Genomic DNA, 12,550 nt, shown 5'->3' on the forward strand with positions numbered 1-12,550 from the left:
AGATCAATTTCCCTGTGGGATTACTAAAAGTTCTATCGTGTGGCATCATCCAGCTTGCTTCCCCTACAACAATTAGGATGCAGAGCCCCGACCCGAAACGACACCTATCCTTATCCTCCAGACATGCTGCCTGATGCGCTGAGTTACTCCACTTCCTACAGTACTTCCCTGAAAGTGGCAACATATGTGTAGAGAGTGGTCAAGAAGGCATATGGTCTGCTTGCTTTCATGGGTCATGGGTGCCTTGACTATTACAGTCAGGTAGTCATGATGCATCTTTATAGGACTTTGGTTTAGGCTGCATTTTTAAGTATTGCATCCAGTTCTGGTTGCCCCATTATAGGAAGTATTTGAAAGCTTTTGAGAGATTGCAGGAGGTTTACCAGAATATTTTGCCTGGATTAGGAGGCATTAGCTACAGGGAGAAGTTGGACATACTTGGATTGTTTCCTGTGGAATGTTGGAGGTTTCGGAGAGAGCTAAGAGAGGGTTGTAAAATGATGAAAGGCATAGATGGGGTGGAGAGTCAGGATCCTTCTCCCAGAAATTTAAAAAAATACAAGAGTGTATTACATTAAGGTGAAAAGGGTAGAGATTAAAGGAAATGTGGGGGGCAAGTTTCTGTTTACACAGAGGGTAGTGAGTGACTGGGACGCGTTGCCAGGTGTGGAAGTTGAAGCAGATACAATAGTGGCATTTGAAAAACTATTAGATAGGCACATTGATATGCATGAAATGGGGGGATATGGATTATATGCAGTTAGATACGCGATGGTCTTGGCATCATGTTCATTTTGTGCTGACGTGCCTTTTCTTGTACTGCACTGCTCCATGTTTTATGTGTATCTTTGCTTCAGTCTCTCTTAGACTATGTCGCTACAAACCATGGTTTTCGGTGACGTGCACCTGGCCACTTCTGGCCCAGATGTCGCTGACGGCCGTCATGACTGCCAGGCACCTGCCAAAGTATTCGGCCGTACACCGTGTGGCGAGGGAGGAGAGTTGAAGGCCTGGCGGTATCGTTCCTGTTGCACATTTTCCCGCTCCCTCAGTGACGCGGGCGGGAACTGGCCGTCGAGGAAGTGCTCCTGCGTCCAGCGCCCGGCGCAGAGCGAGGTCTCGAAGAGGTCAGAGCCCAGCCGCCGTCATGGAGATGCGGTACGCACACTGGCAGCTGGTCTGGTCTGTCACGAGGGCCCGGCGCCGACTCACGGGTCAGGCCCTCTCAGCCTTCCCACTGAGGACGGAGACCCACTCCGCTTCCTCCAGCACTGCTGCACCTGGCGGAAGGCAAAGTCGGTGAGCAGCTCCCGGTAGAAAGACTCGGCCGAGTTGACTTCCGGCCCTGCAGGAGGCGCTGTCTGCAACACCCGCTGTTCGCCCTCGGCCCACATCGTGTCCTCGGCCTTCAGGAGGTCCCGGGTGAAGGAGGTCACGTGGGAGAAGACCTGGACCTCGTCCGCCAGCCTCTGGCTCAGCGCCTGCACCCGCTGAAGGGAGCTGGTGAGATAACTTTCGTTCACGTGCTTCAAACCCTCCACCCACTGGTGGCGCGACCCGTGCCACGTCTTGTGGAAGTAGTCGACGGCGCGTTGTCCGCGTTGGAGTCCAGCAGCTGGCGGGCGGTACAGCAGGCCGTAGTCCTCAGTCGACGTCGCGTAGCATAGAAACATAGAAACATAGAAATTAGGTGCAGGAGTAGGCCATTCGGCCCTTCGAGCCTGCACCGCCATTCAATAAGATCATGGCTGATCATCCAACTCAGTATCCCGTACCTGCCTTCTCTCCATACCCCCTGATCCCCTTAGCCACAAGGGCCACATCTAACTCCCTCTTAAATATAGCCAATGAACTGGCCTCAACTACCCTCTGTGGCAGAGAGTTCCAGAGATTCACCACTCTCTGTGAAAAAAGTTCTTCTCATCTCGGTTTTAAAGGATTTCCCCCTTATCCTTAAGCTGTGCCCCTTGTCCCGGACTTCCCTAACATCGGGAACAATCTTCCTGCATCTAGCCTGTCCAACCCCTTAAGAATTTTGTAAGTTTCTATAAGATCCTCTCTCAATCTTCTAAATTCTAGAGAGTATAAACCAAGTCTATCCAGTCATTCTTCATAAGACAGTCCTGCCATCCCAGGAATCAGTCTGGTGAACCGTCTCTGCACTCCCTCTATGGCAATAATGTCCTTCCTCAGATTTGGAGACCAAAACTGTACGCAATACTCCAGGTGTGGTCTCACCAAGACCCTGTACAACTGCAGTAGTACCTCCCTGCTCCTATACTCAAGTCCTTTTGCAATGAAAGCTAACATACCATTCGCTTTCTTTACTGCCTGCTGCACCTGCATGCCTACCTTCAATGACTGGTGTACCATGATCTCCCCCTTTCCCAATCGGCCACCATTTAGATAATAGTCTGCTTTCCCATTTTTGCCACCAAAATGGATAACCTCACATTTATCCACATTATACTGTAGCACATACTGTGCAGGATCTGGAGCAGCTGGCACCTGGCGGGAAGCAAAGGAACATAGAAAATAGGTGCAGGAGTAGGCCATTCGGCCCTTCGAGCCTGCACCGCCATTCAATATTATCATGGCTAATCATCCAACTCAGTATCCTGTACCTGCCTTCTCTGTATAATCGCTGATCCCTTTCGCCACAAGGGCCACATCTAACCCCCTCTTAAATATAGCCAATCAACTGGCCTCAACTACCTTCTGTGGCAGAGAATTCCAGAGATGCACCACTATCTGTGTGAAAAATATTTTCCTCACCTCGGTCCTAAAGGAATTCCCCCTTATCCATAAATGGTGACCCATTTTCCTGGACCTCCCCAATATCGGGTACAATCTTCCTGCATCTAGCCTGTCCAAGCCCTTAAGAAGTTTGTAAGTTTCAATAAGATCCCCCCTCAATCTTCTAAATTCTAGCGAAGAAAGAGAAGGGGAGACAAGGTTAGGAACCTCCCGGTGTAGCGGTAGAGTTGCTGCCTTATAGTGCCAGTCCCAGGACCCATCTTGACTATAGGCATTGGCTGTATGGAGATTGTACCTTCTCCCTGTGACCATGTGGAGTTCCTCCAGGTTCTCCGGTTTCCACCCACGTTCCAAAGACGTGGAGGTTTGTACGTTAATTGGCCTCAATAACGAGTGTACCTGAGAACGGGTGATCAATGGTCGGCGTGTACTCAGTGGGGCGAAGGACCTGCGTCCACGCTGTATCTCCAAAACTAAAGTAAACTCTCGCCTCAACAGTCCCCATCGGCTACAAGGAAAACTCCAACATTTCCTTCCCAAAGAAAAATAAAGTGACCTCGTCACTGACCACTGAACAGTGGAGTGAAACAGCATGGAGAGAAGGAACTCGGCCCAACTTGTTCTTGCTGATCAAGATGCCGCATCTAATGCTGACCAAGATGCCGCATCTAATGCTGACCAAGATGCCCCATCTAATGCTGACCAAGATGCCATTGCTAATGCTGACCAAGATGCCCCATCTAATGCTGACCAAGATGCCCCATCTAATGCTGACCAAGATGCCATAGCTAATGCTGACCAAGATGCCCCATCTAATGCTAACCAAGATGCCCCATCTACAGAAAGGGGAGAGGACGGTCTCAAAACGGGAAGGAGGGGGAAAAGATGGAGAGGCTGGTGGAAAGGATGAGGGAGAGTGGGGCAGGAGGAGACTGGAATGTGTAGACCATGATGTGGAATGAGCCACATCCTTATCTGACCCACGGCCCCCCTTCCCCCGCCTCGACCCGCTCCGGTCCCACGACGGATCAACGATTCCAGAACTTATTGATCCCCAATGGAGGAGTAGAGAGGGCAGGAGGAGAGTAGAGAGAAGGAGAGGAGGGGGTGGATAAGTGGAGGGGAGGAGGAGGAGGAGGAGGAGGAGGAGGAAGAGAGAAGGGGAGAGGGGGAAGCAGGCGAGGTGGGGGAAAGAGAATAGGATGATGAAGCAGGGGAGGGGTGGGTGACGGAGGGGAGGAATGTGTGAAGAGGTGGGGGAAACAGGAGTAGGGGAAAGGGGCGGAGGAGAGGAAGGGGAGGAATGGGGTGGAGGAGGAGGAGGAGAGGGAGACGGAGAACGGAAGCGGAGAAGGGAAGAAGGAGCGGGTTAGAAAGAAGGAAAGAAAAGAGAGAGAGGGCAGAGAGTGGAGGAGATGGGACATGTGTAGACTGGATTTTGCAGAGGGATGGGAGTCACAACTTTAACGAACCAACACAACGTGACAGCAGGAGGAATATTAGAGAAGCCCCATCCCCCACCCGCCTGCTCCGCTCCGGTCCCACGAGGGATGGCGGTGCCAGTGCTTACTGTTGCCCGGCCGTCAGCTGCAGCTTCTCGGCGGTCACATCGTCCTGGAAGACGCCCAGGGTGTGGGCGAGGCAGGCCTGCCGCTTGCAGTGGGGTAGCACATCGATCACCAGCTCCCCGTCGCACACCTTGCCGCTGACCACCACCTCCCGCGTTCACTCCGCCGCTGGATTCTTCTGCCTGAAGCTGCCGGATGGTGTCGCGCTCCACGCTCTGCAGGAACCACAGGCTCGCCAGCTCGCTCTCCCCTTTGCCGTCGATGGCCAGCAGCTGGCCCGCCCCGCTGTAGGTGGCGCCCAGCAGCAGCACCTCGGGGAACCTCTCGAAGGTCTACTTCATGTGGCCGTCCTAGTAGTAGATGGCGTGCAACACGTTGGCCTTGTTCACCACCATCGCCACCGTACCGTCTGCAAGAAAACGCAGACAAGAGTCACAACAAGGGTCTGACCCACTCTCACCCTGGCCACAAACTCTTTCAAGTAGAAACATAGAAAATAAGTGTAGGCCATTCTGCCCTTCGAGCCAGCCCGGTCTTTCAATATGATCTTGGCCGATCATCCAGAATCAGTACCCTGTTCTTCCCACGAGTGGTAGCTCTTCTTAACAGCCGCTGTACACCACTACATTCTGGTCTGTAAGCCAAACACTTATGACCTCTCCAAGTGCATTTAGATATTTACATGTGCAATATACAGCAAAGCTGCCCCTTTTTACTCTTGCACTTTATTTTTACATTGTATAAGTATAATGTTTTTTAATTGTCTGCTTTCTCTAACATCTAAAATTAATTGACTACCCGAATGTAGATTAGTACCAGTGTCAGAGGTTATGGGAAGAAGGCAGGAGAAAGGGGTTAGGAGAGAGTGATAGATCAGCCATGATGGGTCGAATGGCCTAATTCTACTATTCCTTGTGACCTTACCCTTGATGGCCGCTAGTGTGGGCACCATCTTCTCCATGTCTGTTTTGTTGACCTTGAACTGGCCACATTTCTCCTCGCGTGCGGGGCTATGGGCATCCTCGTCAGCGAGTACCTTGCCGGCAAACTCCCCCAGCTGCACCTTGACACTCGCCCCATTACTTCGCAGCGAGACGATGGAAGTGGTGTCCACGCGCAGCGCTCCACACAGAGCATTTTGTTCTGGAGCCTCTCCTCCTCTTCCTGTGGGGTATAAGCAAGGTCGCAGAGTCAGTTCAGTTTAGTTTAATGTCACGTGTACCAAGATACAGTGACAATCTTTTGATGCGAGCTAACCAGTCAGCGGACAAAGGAATATAGGTGGAAGGGTGGGGGGGGGGCGAGGGGGGGGGGGGGGGGCCCGGGGGGGGGGGGGGGGGGCGGGGGGGGGCGAGAAAAAAGGAGGGTTGATTGTAGGGTTGCGTAAAATTGGTGAATGTAATGTTCATACTGTTGGGTTGTAAGCAACCTAACCGGAAAACAAGGTGCTGTTCCTCCATGTTGCAGTAACTCATCCATTTCTCATTCTACAGGAGGTCAGGAATGGGATGAGGATTGCGCCACCAGATATGTCGTGGCGAGCAACTGGTAGAGCAGCAACCTCACAGTGGCACAGATCCGCGTTTGATCCTGACCATGATGCCACACACGTGGGGTTTGCACATTATCCCTGTGACTGCGTGGGGTTCCTCTGGGTGCTCTGCTTTCTTCCTACATGCTCTAGATATCAGCTGATTTACATCGGTGAGACTAAGCGGAGGTTGGGCGATCGTTTCGCCGAACACCTCCACTCAGTCCGCAATAACCTACCTGAACTCCCGGTGGCTCAGCACTTCAACTCCCCCTCCCATTCCCAATCCGACCTCTCTGTCCTGGGTCTCCTCCATTGCCAGAGTGAGCAACACCGGAAATTGGAGGAACAGCACCTCATATCCGCCTGGGTAGCTTGCGTCCGGATGGCATAAACATTGAATTCTCCCAATTTTGCTAGCCCTTGCTGCCTCCTCCCTTCCTTAACCCTCGAGCTCTCTCCTCCAATCCTCCCATCCCCCCACTCTCGGGCTCCTCCTCCTCCTTTTTCCTTCCTTTTCCACCACCAACCCCGTCAGTCTGAAGAAGGGTTTCGGCCCGAAACGTCACCTATTTCCTTCGCTCCATAGAAGCTGCTGCACCCGCTGAGTCTCTCCAGCATTTTTGTGTACCTCCCAAAAACGACATCTGGTTTAGAAGTAAATTTTCCTCTGTAAATTGCCCCTAGCGGGTCAGGAGTGGGTGAGAATGTAGGATAACATAGAACTGGTGCTAACAGGTGGTCGATGACCAGCGTGGACTAGGTAGGCCTATGTTTCCATGCTGTATCTGTAAACTAAGCTAAAATCCTGTATTAGAACACAGACCAATACAGCAGAGGAATGAGCCCTCCAGCCCACATTATCTGTGCCAAACATCATTCCAAGTTAAACTGATCTCATCTCCCTGCACATGATCCATATAGCTCTAGTCCCTGAACGTCCATGTGCCTATCCCAAAGCATCTTAAACACCACTATGATATCTGCATCCATCACCATCTCTGGCAGTGCATTCCCCACCCCCACCCCTCGCTGTGTAAAAATCTTGCCTCGCACATTAAACTCTCCCCCTCTCACCATATCGCTACACCCTCTAGTGTTGGGCATTTCCACTTTAGGGAAAAGCCACTGATTATCTTACGAATGCCTCATATATACTTCTATCCAGTCTTCCCTCAACCTCTGACGTTCCAGAGAAAATAACCCAATTTTATCCAACCTCCCCCTGTAGCTGAAACATTCTAATCCAGGGAACATTCTGGTAAACCTCCGTTGCACCCTCTCCAAAGCCTCCACATCTCTCCTGTAATGGAACGACGAGACAACACGTAATTGTCCAAATGCAGTCTAACGAAAGCCCTATAGAGCTGCATCATGACGTGTTGCCTCTTATAGTCAATGCCCCATAGCACAGAAGACAAGCATACCATACGTTTAACCCATACTGGTTAGCATATGATGCGCGTTTGAAGGCACCAGGCCTGTACTCTCTAGAATTTAGAAGAATCAAGGGGGACCTCATTGAAACGTGAAAGGCTTGGATGGAGTGGATGTGGAGAGGATGTTTCCACTAGTGGGAGAGTGTCGGACTAAAGGCCATAGAATTAAATGACTTTCGTTTTGGAAGGAGAGGATGAGGAATTCTTTAGTCAGGGGGTGGTGAAGCGGTGGAATTGTTTGCCACAGAAGGCTATGGAGGCCGTCAATTCATATTTTTATGGCAGAGGTCGATGGATTGTTGATTAGCAGAGGTGTCGCGTTATGGGGAGAAGGCTGGAGAATGGGGTTAGGAGGGAGCGATTGATCATCCATGAATGAATGGCGGAATAGACGATAGGCTGAATGGCCTAATTCTGCTCCTATCACTTATGACGTCTTCTTAACCACCCTATCTACTTGTGCTGCTTCCTTCAGTGAGCTATGGACTTGGATTGCAAGATCCCTCTGCATATCAACGATGTTAAGGGTCATGTCATTAACTGTATACTCTCCTCTCAAAGTGCGTCACCTCACACTTGCTCGGGTTAAACTCAATCTGCCATTTATCGGCCCCTTTCTGCAGCATTTCTCGATGTCTGCAACTCCTAATTTGTGTCATTAGTAAACTTACTCACCAACCCATCTACATTTACGTCTAGGTCATATATATTTACAATATACAATCTCTCTACCTCTGGCCCTAGCCCATTCCTGAATTTTAATCCCTTGCAATTGACTATTCCTTTATCAGCTATTTGGAAATGTCACCATCTATGTGTCTCTCCACCTCCACAACTACCATGGGAAAAACATTTGGAACATCTTCCCCGTCTAGTTTAGCCGAGTTTCTTGTCACGTATGACAAAACGCTTTTTTGTTGCGTGCTATCGAGTCGGAAAGAATATCCATGATTACAATCAAGCCGTCCACAGTCGAAATGTGTAGGAAGGAACTGCAGATGCTGCTTTAAACCAAAGATAAATACAAAAAGCCGGAGTAACTCAGCGGGTCAGGAAGCATCAATCTGAAGAAGGGTCTCGACCCAAAACTTCACCTATTCCTTTTCTGGTCTGAAGAGGGGTATCGCCCCAAAACGTTATGTATTCCTTTTCTCTAGGTCTGAAGAAGGGTGTTGACCCGAAACATCACCTATTACTTTACCCCTTAGATGTTGTCTGACCTGCTGAATCCTCCGGATTTCTGTGTCCAAGCCGTCCACATTGTACAGATACAGGATAAAGGGAATAATTTTTAACGTCAGATAACATCCAGAAAAGTCCAATTAAATATAGTGTGAGGGTCTCTATTCTATGATTCTCATAAACATATATATTGCTTTCAGATCATCCTCAGACACTCTTGCCTCCTTAAACCCCATTATAAGACATTACTTGAAACCCACCATCTCCACACAAGTTATAGGTCATCTCCAGAATCCCTGTTAAGTTAGTTCACATCAATCACTTTGATAACGTCCCTGAATGCTGGATATATCTTTAGTGCGTTAGAAGAACTACGTAAATAAAACTTGTTACTGTTAGGGAAACATAGAAACATAGAAACATAGAAATTAGGTGCAGGAGTAGGCCATTCGGCCCTTCGAGCCTACACCGCCATTCAATATGATCATGGCTGATCATCCAACTCAGTATCCCGTACCTGCCTTCTCTCCATACCCCCTGATCCCCTTAGCCACAAGGGCCACATCTAACTCCCTCTTAAATATAGCCAATGAACTGGAAATGATTAGTGATATTATGGAAGAAAACATAAATATTTTTCTTACTTAATTTTGATTGGCATTGAACAAGCTAACGAAAGGGTGTTTGTGTGTCACAATTGGCATCTCTCATTGTTCAGGTGTAGAAGAGGTTCGTGGGAATCGGCAAAGTAAGATTAGAACTATTACCTCGTGTCTAGGAATGTGTTGAAGGGTGTATGGTAAATGTAAACATGAAATAGTCGACAGAGATAAGGACGCTTGTTTTCTCTGCAGTGTGTCACAATAGACCCCCTACCGCTAGTAGTGTAGATACCTAGCGGTAAATGGGGTGCTTATGATTGCCTCACAGAGGGGATAGTGGCGTGGTCCGCCTAAAAGGTGAGACAGAATAATGTCAAGATGCCCTTGTATTGTGTTTGACTGGTATTAACAATCTGTTGTTGAAGATGATTGATATAAGCAAAAAAAGTATGTCATGTTTAATGGAAACAATTGGTATCCATGTCGTAGATAGTATATTTTCGTGTAGTTGAATCTAAGAAAAAACAAAAGTTGTTTACTGCACAGTATAACTGTCGGCTAATTCTGCTGTGAAGTCAGAGAACTGGTCAGCAGTTAACTGCCACCATCTGTCCACGATATCATGCACTAAAGTATCTTAGAGCAAACCTGTGAAGTCTCCGCTTTTCATTTTCCTTTAATTAAATTAATATAAATTTCTTCCACAGTTATTGAGTGTTTCAGTCTAACTCTGTCAATGCCGAATTTGCCAGGTCAGAGGCTGGATTGATATAACAGTGGGGGAGTGTGATATTATCCCATAGAATAGTAAGATTAAACGAGAACTTACCAGTTCGAAGTTTGATCTGTATTTTATGAGGAGTCACGATGAGGGATTACGTGAAGAACCCGCTCAGTGCGCAGGCGCGTATTACTTCCAAGCAGCGGTGTGGAATCACAGATAGACACAATATTTGAAGTAAACATAGTAAAGATTAAGGATACATCAGTTTACTAGTTTGATCTATATAATGAGGGTGGGAGCGGAGGGCACGTAATCCCTCATCGTAACTCCTCATAAAATACAGATCAAACTCCGAACTGGCAAGTTCTCGTTTAATCTTACTATTTTACTTCGGAGTCACGTGAGTGACTACGTGAAGACTTCAAAGGTCTGTGATTTCAAACCGTGTAACAGTTTTTATTTCACCCACTGCCGAAGTTCTTGAGGGAGGAAGTGTTATCGTAATCAACCAATGGATCTGCTTTCTCAAGAAACAGAAAGGTATTTATTAACAATAACAACAATAAATAGCTCCCCTGAGCTTAAATTAAATATTTGCAGTTTGTAACATTATGTCTGCAATTAAGTCAGGCTTTATCAACGGTTTTTTTATAAAAAACATTCTGAACGTCGTTTCCCTCGACCATCCTGCCGTATTGAGAATGTGGTCAACCGGGACGTCCATTCGTTCAGCCGCTGATGTCGATTCTGCCCTAGTGGAATGGGATTTAAATGTATTAGTGTCTATTCCTGCAGCTTTCAGTACCTGTTTGAGCCACCGTGAAGTGGTTTGGCTCGTTACCCCGCCATGAGGTTTCTTGTGGCTGACCCATAGGGCTTTTTCTCTCCCTCTGAGATTGTGGGTTGTGTCTATATATTGTTGTAGATGGGTCACAACACTCAACCTTGGCTCTGGTGGGTAGGACCGGAATACCACCAGTGAATTGGGCGTTCCTGGCCTGCTTTGCTTTTACCAGACCTAGATGAACGTGATGCGGTCTGGGGTGATCACCATGTTATCCAGTCTTAGTTTATGGAGTGACTGGACCCTGTGAGCGGATACGAGAGCCATAAGCATGAGCGTTTTTAACGTAGATTGCTCAAGACTGAGGGATCTAGCTGGTGGCCATCCTCTGAGATATGTTAATACCACACTGATATCCCATACATGGGTACACCTGGGTTTTGGGGGCTTGTTATTGTAAATGCCCTTCATAAGTTTTATCACCAGGGGATAGGATCCCATGCTTTGCTGTCCTGCTGGTTTTAGATAAGCAGACAGGGCGCTCCGTGCTGTATTTACGGTACTGTAACTCATCTTTTCATCATGGTGTAGATGGGCCAGGAACTCCAGCACGTCGGTGGTTGTAGTAGTTTCGTATGTTGTCCCTGCGTCCTGGCAGTATTATTCCCATTTTTTAATGTAGGTTAGGTACTGCTTCTTGGTGGATGTTCGCAGGGATGCCGACATGGTGGTGATAGTTCATTCGGATAATCCCAGTCCCTGGTAAGGTCTATTCAAAACCTACAACCCAGGAGTTTGATGTTTTCATGGCATGGGTGGCTTATACCTGATACTGGGTGAGTCATCAACCGTGGTCCACTAGGGAAATCCATAGGTGACTCGACCACCATTTCGTGATGAACTGGGAACCATGGCTGGGTAGGCCAGTCGGGCACCATCAATATCCCAGAGGCAGAGTCCATCTGTATTGCGAAGTACCCGGCTGATGAGGCAGAAGGGAGGGAAAGCAAAAAGCAGAAATTCCCCCAATCCAGCGTGTAGGCACCTAACGCTGCTGCCTCTGGTTTGGTTCCCAAGACACATACATAGGTAACTGGTGATTCCGTCTTGTTGCAAACAAATCGATATCTGGCGTTCCATATTGCTTCATAACTTTAGCAAATATTTTGGGTTTAACATCCATTCGATGTTATCATTATTTTTTATCCGTGACCTGGTGTCTGCCACTGTATTTAGCTTACCTAGTAGATAGGCAGCCGATAGTAAAATATGTCTCTCGACACACCATTGCCAGATCTGATTGACCAATTTTTCGCACGATAATGATTTAATGCTCCCCATATGGTTAATATGCCACCACCATAGTATTATCAATCCGTAACCGCACATGTAAGTGCTGCATTTTAGATGCATATGTTTTTAAAACCATAATACTCAACATTTCTAAATTGATGCCCAGTGTGTGTGGTAATAATAATAATAATAATAATAATTTTATTTATAGAGCACTTTAAAAACAAACATAGCTGCAACAAAGTGCTGTACATCACTAATCATTGACAGAAAAGTTAATACACACCAAAAATAACAATCAAAAGAAATAGTAGGAAAAGACAAGTAAAATAAAGAAACATCAAAAACACCACAAACAGAAGCAAAGCCTCAGGCATGGTCAAAAGCCAGGGAGTACAAATGCGTTTTAACACTGGATTTGAAGATGGACAGTGAGGGGGCCTGTCTGATGTGCAGCGGCAGGGTGTTCCAGAGTGCCGGAGCAGCAACAGAGAAGGCTCTATCCCCTCTGAGCCTCCGACTAGACCTCGGTACCTCCAGGAGCAGCTGACCAGCTGACCTGAGGGACCGGGCAGGAGTGTATGGGTGGAGCAGCTCAGAGAGGTAAGGCGGGGCGAGCCCATTCAGAGATTTAAAAACAAATAACAGTAACTTAAAATGAACCCGAAAG

The 12,550-nt window shown here is 47.9% G+C and overlaps 1 pseudogene; it reads right to left on the minus strand.

Moving 5' to 3' along the window:
• Positions 1 to 941: 941 nt before the first annotated feature.
• On the minus strand, positions 942 to 7,921 carry LOC129693751 (uncharacterized; annotated as a pseudogene).
• Between the last annotated feature and the right edge of the window lie 4,629 nt (positions 7,922 to 12,550).

Source organism: Leucoraja erinacea, unplaced genomic scaffold (genome assembly GCF_028641065.1).
Source record: "Leucoraja erinacea ecotype New England unplaced genomic scaffold, Leri_hhj_1 Leri_414S, whole genome shotgun sequence".
NCBI classification, from domain to species: Eukaryota; Metazoa; Chordata; class Chondrichthyes; order Rajiformes; family Rajidae; genus Leucoraja; species Leucoraja erinaceus.